Source organism: Schistocerca gregaria, chromosome 2, assembly GCF_023897955.1.
Source record: "Schistocerca gregaria isolate iqSchGreg1 chromosome 2, iqSchGreg1.2, whole genome shotgun sequence".
Lineage (NCBI taxonomy): Eukaryota > Metazoa > Arthropoda > Insecta > Orthoptera > Acrididae > Schistocerca > Schistocerca gregaria.
Window position 1 is genome coordinate 807067940 of NC_064921.1, and position 12956 is coordinate 807080895.

The following is a 12956-nucleotide window of genomic DNA, read 5'->3' on the forward strand; positions in this document are numbered from 1 at the left end:
GGGGTCCACACTGCCGGTAACCAGGTTTCCTGGAGGGCAATGCAGAAAGAGGGTGTAAAGCTTAACAGTTGCCATAGCTCAGGTAGGTGGAGGAAAGAAACCGCAGCATTTCCACAGGAGGATGGCGTTATCCTGAGGTTGGGAAGGCATGAAGCATGCAAGGAAGCAGGTTACGCCTCAGGGTCACCTGCTGCCACCAATTGAGCATTTGTATCCATCCCTATTGTGGATGAGGCATCAGTGAGATCCAAGTCCTCAGGGGACGCTGACATCTCCATCTCATCTGCAGGTACACAATTGGTAGGGAGTGGTGATGTTAGGACCACCAGAGGGTCCTTCTTCTTAGCAGACTTCTTTGTTTGCTTGCCTTCTCGCTTCTCTTTAGGAGCTCGCTGGGAGGACTTCTCCGAAGTAGTTTCAGGCACAGGGGAAGATCGTAAAGCTCTTCGTCCAGCAGCTTTTGGCTCCTTTAGCCACTGGTGGGTGTTCACTGTGGCACTAGTGGACATCTTGGGAGAGAGGGTCCCAAGGGACCCGTTGCACATGAGAGGAACCTGAGGAGGCTGTGGCTTCTCCCCTGCATTTGGGGAAGGGGGTGGGGGTGGGGGTGGGGGTGGGGGGGGTGGGGGGGGGGGGGGGGGGGAGCGGCTTGCTCCTGAAGTAGGTACTTTGGAAGCAACGGACAGAGATTTTCCTACCACCAAGGAGGCCGATGTATTCTGGAGGCCCGGAGGGCCCACTGTTCGTGGTACGGCTGGTACTTGTGATGCCGATGGTAATGTAGCTGCAGCATTTGTGGACGTCCAGTGGGTGTCCTCCAAATGGGGTGTACCACTTAAAATTTACGTTAAGCATCTTGGTGAGTCAACCAGTCCAGTGTCTTGTACTCCATGATTTTACACTCCTTTTGGAGTACTGTGCAGTCTGGGGAACAAGTTGAGTGCTGCTCCTCACAGTTGGTACAAGTGGGTGGAGGCGCACATGGAGTATTTGCATGCAGTGGATGTCCGCAGTCTTGACATGTGGCACTGGAAGTGTAGCGGGAAGACATGTGCCCAAATTTCCAGCACTTTAAGCACCACATACAGGGAGGGACATATGGTTTAACATCACAGCGGTAAACCATCACCTTGACCTTTTCAGGCAATGAATCACCCTCAAAGGCCAAGATGAAGGCACAGGTAGCAACCCTGTTGTCTTTGGGTCCCCTATAAACATGCCGGATGAAATGAACAACCTGCCACTCTAGATTGGCATGGAGCTCATCGGCAAACTGCAAGAGGAGGTCGTGATGGAAAATAATCCCCTGGATCATGTTGAGGCTTTTATGGGAAGCGACAGAAACAGGAATATCACCCAGCTGGTCACAAGCGATTAAAAACCAGGATTAGGCTGGGGATGCTGTCTGAATCAAGACGGTACCGCTTCTCATGTTGGACAGTGCTGTCACTTCCCCACACTTCTCCTCAAGATGTTCAACAAAATACTGAGGGTTCATAGGTAGAAAGAAGTCCCTGACCATTCTGGTACAGACTAAATAGCAAGGCCAATATGGCTCTTCTTCCTGTAGCCTTATGTTCCTCCCCTGTGGACGGAAACAATTTAGGGTCATACCTGTCAGCATTGTATTTGATCTTGCCCTTCTTAGAGACTGCTGGTGTTGTACGGTCACCGCAAGAGATGGCTTAGCCCGCTTCATTGCGGGTCATCCACCCTGATGCCACCCACTCCTATCAGGGGCTCTCCCCACGGGCACCACCCAGCCACGGCAAAGACCAACTAGCATGATGGCCATTGCTGGGAGTCCTGATACTCCAGGAATACAGGCATCTACTCCTTGGCATATGTAGGGATCTGCAGCTCAGGCATCAGTGGTGTGATACCTGTGTTGTCAGGGGGCTACCACCAAATGGGTACATGACGACCCCTCCAAAATGGACTGGCTACCGTGCTGGATATTGGGTGCAGAGAAATCCAATATTGTAATGGGGGCGAAAGAGGACAGGAGGCACCGGAAGAAGGTGACGTACCCTGGAAAGTGTCCTCACCCAAATAGATGAATTGCAGGTGGAGATGCAAAGCCATGACAAGATGTTCAGGAGACCGAATCTAAGGGCACTATGGTTAACTCATGCACCACGTAAGGCGTCCTTTCCCATATGGCCCACACTTCTGTAGAATTTGGAAAGTGGCAGGCCAAACCATAAAATGGGACCTGCCAAAAGAGAGACTCCTTTTAGTCACCTCTTACAACAGGCAGGGATACCTCGGACCTATTCTAACCCCCAGACCTGCAGGGGGGGAGGAACAATGTATTGAACATTCCGCGTCTGTAAGAATAACTTTCATAACATGAGTGACCTGATCGTCAATGCTAGGAAATTGACAGTCATGTCATCAAATGTTGCCAGAGAGGAGAAAAGTGTCAAATTGGCTTGGGAAAACTTCCAGTGCCTTGGACACATAGATGGCAGTTGTGGCTGTAATCGAAGGACACATGGAAAATGGTCACTCGAGTGTGTATCAGTAAGAACGAACTACTGAAAGCTCTGAACTAGCTGAACAGTACCGACCAAAAGGTCCAAATCAGAGTAGGTTGATATGGATGCAGACAAAAATGTAGATTCTTGAGGCAAACAAGATCCGCTTGGTGGACGAGGTCAATCAATAGGGAGCCTCATGGACAAAGACGCACAGATCCCAAAATGGGTGGTGGGCATTTAAGTCCCCAACCAGCAAATAAAGGGGTGGGAGCTGACCAAAGAGATGAATGAGATCGGCTCTTGCCAGTGGTGTGGACGACAGAATGTATATGGTACAAAGAGAGAAGGTGGACCCAATAAGGGAAAGACGTATGGTGTCAGTTTGGAAGGAACAGTGTAAATGGATTGGGTGGTAATGGATAGTATCATGAAGAAGAATCATACGTCCCTCGTGCACTGGAACAGCAAGAGAAGGGAGATCAAACGGGACTGATTGGAAATGTGGGAATACAAAGCAATCATGGGGATGTAGCTTTGTTTCCTGGAAACAAAAGATGACCGGGGAGTATGATAGTAAGAGGATCAACAGTTCATCCTGATTGGAGTGTATTCCGCAGATATTCCAATTGATAACTGACACAGGACAGACGAATAATGGAAAAATCTCACCATGGTTGGTGTCAACTCAGTGACCACTGAAAGCCAGTGGCCGATGGCACTGAATAGCAGTCAGCCAGAGGCAGAAGATCCAGATCCATAGGTTGTTCGGGGGCAGCTCCTGCCGCCAGTGATTGGCTGGATGATGGGATGCCAGTAATCCGTCTTGGCGACATGGAAGACGGCCGAGGGTGGCGCTGTAGAAGGAGAGGAACTGTTGTTCTTATGAGTCTTCTCGGAAGCAGGGCATTGACACGAAGGAGGTTGAGGGTTGTGAAGTCTGGGTATGAAAACTCTACACGAGTAGGCTTTTTTCTGGAAGTCTGGGCATCCGATTTTGGGGCCCGTGATTTAGCAGGAGCCAATGAAGGTTGAGCCTTGGAGTGAGCAGATGACAGTGGGGAGGTTGAACAGGCGATCTCTGGGCTCACTGATCTGTCAATTGTGGTGCTAAAGGTGATATCGCTAGTCTGCGTGGCTAGTTAGTAGGTCAAGGAGAGGCAAGGACAATGCTATATGAGCAGCAACAGTGGGCACCTTTTCCTTCACTCATATTTCCTGACTAATTCGTTCATCTCTAAAAATAGGGCAATCTCTAGACGAAGCAGCATGGTTGCCCATACAGTTGATGCAATGAGGGGATGGGGGTGACCAATCACCCTCATGGGCATCCCTGCCACAGGTAACTCATTTGGCCCTATTGGAACATGGCTGGCTGGTACGATTAAATCTCTGACACTGACAGCAACACGTACGGTTTGGGAGGCAAGGGCAAACTGAAATTATCTCATATCCCCCACAACTTGTGATGGGTTTGAAGTACGGTGTGCTTCCACCCAGACAGGGAAGGTGTGTAGCAGTGTAGTTCGAAGCAATTTTTGTGCCTGGAGGGCACTGTGTTTCTAATAACACGATGCCATTTTGTAACCAGGAACAAGACTACAGGACCTGCAATTGCCTCGACACCTTTCTGAATAATGAAAGGGTTTACTGTTGAGAAGTCTTGACCTTCGTCAGACCGAGAAACAACTAGGAACTTTGGCACTGACGGAAGTATTTTCTGTGGCTGACACTCATTTAGCCCTCTCTTGTGGGCAGAAGCTGAAGTAGGAGAAAACATTGCTTAACTATCCTCCACGATTACCAGCGTCTCCGATGGCGTGTTGCTTGCTAGCGGGCGCCCTCTCTAAAGGCTCTCCCGCCTTAGATGATTGTCCACACTTCAGGTCACTCCTCCCAAGAAACAGATGGAGGAGCCAATTGGAATGTTCGGAAGGTACCAGCTCGGACAATCACCCCTTCCGGGGCCTGGCCTTTACCAGGGATACATACAGGTCCTACTTATCTCCCCAGGGCAGGGAATTAAGCATTACTCCATCACCGACTATGCATGGGTCAGCCTTCGAACACGCAGCAGAGAAGAAGGTAAAGAGAAGAATCAAGGAAAGAGAAGGACAAAGTAAGGACAGATACTTTACATTGTAGAGATAAAAGAAGAGAAGACATTTCATTTGTTCACAAGCATCTGTCTCCAGATGTAGGCACAAAACATACTCCCAAAGAGAGGGAGAAGGGAAAAGGGAAGGGGAGGTGGGATCGGGGACAGGGAGGGATGTGGAAAGGGAAGGCATGCAGCCTGGAAAGGAAAAAGAGCTGCACGACCTCGAGGTCCCGTGCTTGCCACACAAGTATCCACAAAAGAGTTGTGGACCCCATGGGGGGGGGGGGGGGGGAAGGGGGGGGAGGGTTGGTAACTAATGTTGGAGGCTACATTTTGGGCAACTGGCTGTAGTTGTTGGTCAAAAATGGCAGAGATTCTTTGGGGGGGAGGGGGGGGGGGGGACACTGTAACAAGCCACAATGGAGCAATCAGCATTGTTAGATTTGTGGATTTTGGAGAGCAAGTAGAAGGTGGGTATGTGGGCTGTTGTTGGAGTGAGTGGGGAGATGGATTGAGGGGAGAGGTTCTGGGAAGTGCCCAAGGATTACCGCAGGGACTACAGGTTATTTTGGATGCAGTACTTCTGCCTTTAGGTGAGTTATCTCCTTTATTCCTAAATAATTCATTATTATCAACCAGAACTTTCTGTACATTATTAGTCTGGTACAGGTATCTATGATTAAACAAATTTTCCTACGACTTTCTACCCGGTAAGTGCTATTTATATGACACGAGGTGAGCAATTAAGATGGAGTGACCTCAAAGAAATACAATCCACAACCATAACTCTAAAGGAGATATAAATGAAGGGAGTGGTCTCTGCTCCCCTTTTGTCCCTCAGTCATGATCTGGAGGGAGATGTGGCCATACACCACATTACTGATTTTCTGTATTTTTACATGTGACTCCTGGCTCTCCATGTGATGTCACTGTCAAAAGAATGTGTGCTTCCAAGTGATATCAAGTGACGGATGACAAGCCTGAACGCCACTATAACAAAAGCAGATTTTGCTCCCAAAATACAGTGATCTCCTTAAGAAGAAGATTGGGCTAACCATTGAAAGCTCAAGTTTTAACTCTAATTTGACGTAGTCTGAACACTGTGAAGATTTTATGCATGATCATTTGCAATTCAGAAGTGATTTAGGACTCTCACACTATGAAAACATTTATTATTTTGTAAAAAGCTGTATATTTTATTTAGTTCCATTTGGTGCTTTATCAGTCCACTTTCCATCGTCATTCTCCTAGATATATAGTCTTAAATGTGCTATTGACACATACTTTGCAGGGTTGAAATTGAGCAAGAAGTTTAGCATGGAGCCACATAGACAGGTACAGTTGCTTCTAATATAAAATCAGAATCTTAAAATATATGAGAGTTTTAACAAATGAAAAATTCAATGCAGAAAAATATTAAATTATGAGGCAGAACTGCAGGCCTTTACTGAAAAAGTGTAATTTCTAGGCGAAATTAAATTTCTTGAGTTGTTCCAAGTTATAAGTTATCTTTAGTGTATTACTTTAGACTAAAATTTATGATTGCTGACTGATCATTAACAATGTTATGAATATTTCCAAAAAAGCAATGTAACGATGGAAACAGCCACCACCAAATAAAGTGCACACAGGACGGGACTGTATTTAGCTAAGTAAATATCTTGGGTTCTAAGAATCAAGGATTCACTCCTAAGCACCATAAGCAATTATCTTCTGTGCTATATATACCACGGAACTCTTTTTTCACTATAATAAAGAATTGGAAAAGCTGCTCAGAAAACAAAATAACTGTTTTGATTAAAAATTTTATGATCTGCTTTTGTGGCTACACACTATAAATTTTGGCAGCTTTAGTGATGAGTCATGAAGGTCTCTTCTTCCAAAAATTCTGCTGGTGACATGATGCAACTTTTTTAAATTTTTCACAATAAATAATTTCCGGTGACTAATTTCTCCCATCATACTTCATGAGTAAGTAGTTTATGGGTGAGTGGCTGGATGTCACTGTCCAATGAGCACAATAATCTGGCAAAACAACCAAGCTGTCAACATCAGACATGGTGGTGAACAAATAGCCTAGGAGTTGGTGCAGATTTTCTCTCTTCTCACACTGGCACAGTTGCACATGCATCACCACCTCCACCCTCCTCCCACTGACACCACTCTACCCACAGTCCACACCAGCAACATTTTGTGCTGGTAGTGTCTCGGTTATCGTCTCGCGTTCCCTCAAAGTTAGCCTGTTGTGAGATCACTCTTTTCTCTTTTTAATCAGACTAAGTGCTTCTTCCGAGAACTTACTATGGATATAATCACTTTCACAACTGAATGGCAGTTCCCTTTCTCGAATCTCTGAAGTTTCTTTAACGCACACTCCCAGAAGTTGGACATCTGTGTCAGCACCTTGGTACAATCATGTTTTGAGCACCCCAACTTTGAGAGCCAGCAGAGGAACAGCCAAGACTTTGCCAGCATGTGCCCTTGGGCGCAATCCGCAGACTGAGCATATGTCAGCAGGAGAAGCAATACATCATATTACATGAGAAGTGAATGAAAATAAATTTGTAATTGCGGTTGAAACATGGTCAAAAGAAAAAACCTTCTACACTATGAATTAATGAAAAGGCCTAATGAGAAATCCTATCTTTTAGTATAATTACAACTGAACAAACCAACTGAGTCAATCCATAATCCATCCACTGGGGAATTCTCCCATGTTTGGTAGAGTCCAAATTATATTTATAATTTTTTTTTACTGGTTTTCTTTTCGAAACAGTAGCCATTTTAGTTTCAGGTCCCAACCATTCTTTTGCACTTACAAGCATCTGCGGTTTTTTAACTTATTCAGTAATGGGACCTTTCAAATAAGAAGCATTTAGTTCAGCTCACACTGGACCAGAAATTAAAACCGTGATCAGCGAGCTGAATGTATTCCTTAATATATTTCTAACAGCTCAAAGTTATTGGTCACAAGTGTAAAAAAACTCAAATTTTGAACAGTATTTTTCCAAAAGAGTAGTTTCTCCCCCTTAATATTTTTTGTGCTATAGCACTACACAGTATAGTTACTTTTCTTACAGTACCAATGGTGCGAAGCTTACACTTAAAAAAAGACACTATTTTAAAAAACAAACTTTTCAATTTTTTTCCTTGTTTAGCCTGCAATATCTTTTTTAGGGGAAAAGATAAAAATCTGACAATTGCCCACTTAACATATCTTCATGATATCAAACTTCAGTATAAATTTCAACTTTAACATTCAATGGAAAGTTACAGGAAAAAAATTACAAATTTGAGTCACAAATACATTTCTTAATATCTAATAGATAAAGTGTATCAGTCACAAGACAAACTTATCTATGATCACTTTTTTTAATGAGCCAACTAATTACATTATCTTGTTCTCATGTGATTTGTTTTTACTGTGTTGTTGATTCAACAACAGAGAAATGTCATCGGTCAGTTTGGGTATTAAGTTAAAAGTTCACCCACTCACAGCTGTAAATTCCAAGACAGACAGCTTCAACACATTTTTAACCTTTTTTTTAAATAAAGTCCTTGGTCCTAGTGGGTGATAAAGTGTAACAACACAGCTTTGTTTTGACAATCAATATTATCAGTATCATCAATCCACCATTAACAGAAGCCACTGTGTCATTTTGAAGAGTCAGTGGTATAAGTTTTCCCACACTGATGAAGTACACTATCAGGGGACGTGAACTTACAGCTGAGTAAGTTGTGTGACAAAGCTATAAAACAATGAAAAGGCGGAGTGCCTTTAATCTTCAGACAAGTAGTGAATCTTTCTTCAAAGACTTTTGTGTAGAGTTTTTATTTTCTCACATTTTACAAAAACATAGATAATCCCTTTTACCTATTGTTTATAGAATTTATAAACATTTCTTGAAGTGTGTCTGCTGCAGACTAGGATTTGTGACAGCTCGCTTATATTAGCTTGCAGAACCACCAGAGAAGTAGACCTGTTTGTTTATGGAAGGCTGGTGCTGTTTTATATAGTTTGTTAATTGCAGTTGAAAAGTGTGCACCACTATACCGTTGTGTTCAAGATAGTCACTTACCACACACAATCTGTGACACACTAGTATACATTGATTTTTATCATAGAATACAAACCGATCAACTGTGGTCTGTTCGTTTACCCAATGGTGCCCTTTTACTTCATCTTTAACAACAAAGGAGCAATTTTCAGAAAATTCGGAAAGTACTGCTCATTCATCAATTGCCAAGGTTTGCATTTTGTCTTTCAGAAATTTACACTGTGCTTTGGCAATAAAATGATGCATTTTCAAATTTTCAAGGTTAGTTACCAAAACTTCAAAAAACTCTTCTTATGGATTTGTAATTGCCACCAGTTCCTATCCGTCTTGTGTCACCCATTGTTTGTATTCTATATTGTCAGGCATCAAATCATCATCTTCGCGGTCTTCAAACATGTCAAGTAAAGCTTGTTTGCCTGGACAGTCTTAACATTTTCCAGTGATCATACAATGTAACTGTCAATACTGCAAACCAGAACTTCCAAAAGGTCTTTATAGTCAAGTAAGATTGGCTGCATCTATTATCAACTGACAGCCTGGTGATACAAACAAACAAACAAACAAACAAACAAAAACATTATGGGTGCCAAATCCCCCTGCAACAACACACAATTTCAGTCTCAACTCACTAAATTTCGACCATGCAATTTTAATGTCAGGATTGTCTTTTTCAAATTCAGTCAATAGTTCATTCAAACTACATAACATTAACCTTTTTTGTCTCTGAACCTTAGTACCACTTACTTTCAGACAAACAATTTTTTTTGTCAGGCATCAAACGGCTGTTATTGTCATCTTCATAAAACTTAATAACCTTCTTGATCACATTTTCATCTATGAAATTAGATGCATTTTTCTTCTGTACTGCTTATTTACTAACTGCCTTGTTAATTTAACCAAACGTTCTGATACATTACATTCAACGACATTTTTGGCTAGACTCTTAAGAAATTGGCAGTAAACTGATAATCTTAACTTTATCCTCTTTGTCTGAAATTCCACACTTAATCTTTAGCTTGTCTATCAAATCATCATACTCAATTGGAGAATTTTCACAACTACCTTATGGTTTAACACAACTTTTGTTTTCAAATGAAGGTTCCAAATTCTTCTTGACAGTAGCTGCCACTTATTCCACATTTGCATTCAAGGCAAAAGGTATTTTTTCTGCAGTTTGTTTTTTTTCCCTAGCAGACCATACACCTAGGATTTCTCAAGCTAAATCCACTGTTTTAACGTTTCTGATGAGTCACAAAATGCTTTACGTTAACTGTCATGATCCCATTCTTTGTTAATGACAAATATCTTAAAATAACATGTTGGACAGAGTGCCTTCCCTGGCATTATACTGATAAAAGAACTTACATTGCTAAAATAATGATCAAACGTTATTTCTCTCGCCCCTTTTGTTACAGGCTTCTTATGTCTCTTAAAAGGGTTCAAGCAAGACTGACCAAAAAGGTAATGAAATTTCTTAAGTATTTAATGTCATTATACATGCACATTTAGTTAGCCCCTGAGCCAACTCTTAAGTAAAACAAGACTTTTTCTTCTTCTTCACGGTAATCTTCAATTAAAATAATGTATTCAGGAAACACTCCACACACTCTTATGGCAAGCTTTGTTAATAAGAACACTGATAGACCACCGAGACTCGACACTTCAAGTGCTCATTGTTAAGTGAGTGTGACTGAAAATATGTTGGTAAAAGTGGGAAGACAACACAGAGTTGTACATGCTTGTCTATGATCCTGTACGGTCTTTCAGATGCTATCTGATAGCTTGCAGAAACTTTCTGCAGAGGACTGTTTCAACAATCAATCATTCATTCATTACTTTGATTTCATGTGTTTAAATTATGTAACTGATATACTTCAATCCTTAGGCGAGATAAATGTGTTTTTGACTCATATTTGTAATTTTTTTGTAACTTGCCATTGAATGGCAAAGTTGAAATTTGTACTAAATTTGATAACAAAGATCTATTAAGCATTTTCCCCTAACACAGATACTACATGGCTGGAGAATAACAAATTCAAAAATCTGTTTTTTAAAGTTTTTTGTCAAGTTTAAGCTTATCACCATTTAATACTCCAGAAAAAGTGACTACACTGTGTAGTGTAACATCACAAAAAATACTAAGACAGAGAAATTACTCCTTTGAAAAATACAGTTTAAAAATTAATGTTTTTTTCTGTCAATACCTTTGAGCTAATAAAAATATATCAAGAAACACATTCAGCGATGTGATCGTGGTTTTAATTTATGGTCTAGTGTCTGCTGAAATAAATGCTTCTTATTTGAAAGATCTGGGGCAACCCATCACTGAATAATTTTAAAAAACCACTGATGTTTGCTAAAAAAATAAATTAAAAATCTCTTGCAGCCTGAAGCAAAAATGACCAATGGTTCTAAATCGTAAACAATAAATAAAAAAAATTGAAAATGTTTCTGGGTCTACTAAATATCAGGGATTTCGTCTAGCAAATTTTTCCTGTAATAATTGGTATGGAATGACCCAACTATAAGTCGGAACAACCTAATATGTATTATGCAATCCGCATAATAAAACTAATTATATGCCAAGTACAATACAGGCAATATCAAAATAATAATATTAATAACATTAACCACCTGTATAATTACGTATGTACTGACAATATCTCTTACAATGGCACAATTGCTTACAAGCACATTAATCCGTTTCAATTCACTTACTCCCGCTTTTACTGTCTGTGTTATTCCATTTCTTATAGAGAATTGAGTTATGAACTGCCACCTTTTCTCTCCCACTACTCTTTTTCTGCTGCCAGTTTTAACAATATCAACTTTGTGTATGCATCCATCTTGCTTAAGATTCTTTTTTATCCTATCATTCTCATTAACGAGCCTATCATGACGAGCAGATGAGGAAAACACCACACTACATCACACCTCCAAGTCCAATAAACTAATCAATTATGCACAATACAAAAAATAAAGTTATACAGGTGAATGGCTGGATGACCTCTTCCGCCAACACAATTATGCTTCCTTGCTTTATATAGCACGTTAACTTTTTCTTCTTTTTAACACAATTTATAAACCAAATTAATCCAGGAAATTGGTTTCTCCTTATCAGATATAATTTCCTTACCCATGACAATTAGCTTTATACATAACTTATGGTTTTTCCATATGTTAAGCTCACAAAGCCACTACTGTCATTAACAAAAAGATTCCCCAATACTAATTTCAGATCATTCGGAAACATTTCTGCAGAACTACAACCTCCCTTTCTGTTGCCAGTTGTTATGCTTAAGATGTGCTTCACAAATTGAAGCTGTTGTATCCTATCTCCATGTGAATATATTCAGTGCAGAATTCCAGAGACTAATATTATCTTTCAAGCTAAGTATATTGTAAGTATCGGTGTTTCAGCCCCATTTCGGAAGTGTACAATCTGACGTGCTAGTTATATTATGTAATAGCTCCTTTCATCACTATTACTACATGCGCTTAGTCACATATTTCAGTTATTGTGTGTCCACTGCATTGAATCGCACAAAAGAACATCCTAGTGAATAAAATTGTTGAGCACAATACTTCCATTGTTTTGTTAGTTGTGATCCCTGTTAAAACGGCCAACTACCAGTCCTCTCCTCATCAAGTGCGTAGATGTCTGCACACTGTGTCATGCAAATAAACTGCTAGACTCCAGATGTAACAATGTTTTTATTTCATAAATTTTTATTAGACTATTTTTCTTAATTACTATTTCCAATGCTCTCAATGGCTAGACTACAATACTGCACCCCCCCCCCCCCTTGAAAATTGAAATGTTGGCTGTGGTGACAAATGTCTAGTGTAGGCCAAGGACTACATTAGGTTGAAATATGACAATTTGAGAGTTGGTGAAGACGATGAAGGTGAAGGACAAATACAGGTTGCAGTTTCGGTCAAGCCATTTTTAACATATTTTCTGTATAATAACTAAAACTGGAAGATATTAGATAATGGACAAATTATCAAAATATATTCTGATGTATTTCATGTACATGTAATGTACTTTAAGGAAATTGCATGGATGGGGGTCCACTACACAATATTTATTGCACCAAATTGCCATACAGCCTAGAATGCAGCACAGAGTTGTTGCCATAAACAACAATGATGAACAAAGATTTTGCATGTTGGCGGCTGTGATTTCATAAAATTATCACTGACACTGCAACAATATAACATCATGGTCTTTCATATAAAATGTGAGGTCCCCTTCTTAAGGTATTAAAATGCTGAGATTGGTAGGGCTGTACTAATCTTCATGCACAACACAGT

At 40.9% G+C, this 12956-nt stretch overlaps 1 protein-coding gene across 14 annotated transcripts in view; it reads right to left on the bottom strand.

The window, feature by feature from the left end:
- Positions 1–12956, bottom strand: part of LOC126335092 (probable ubiquitin carboxyl-terminal hydrolase FAF-X) — a 316568-nt gene that overhangs the window by 301420 nt on the left and 2192 nt on the right. The window lies entirely within an intron of this gene.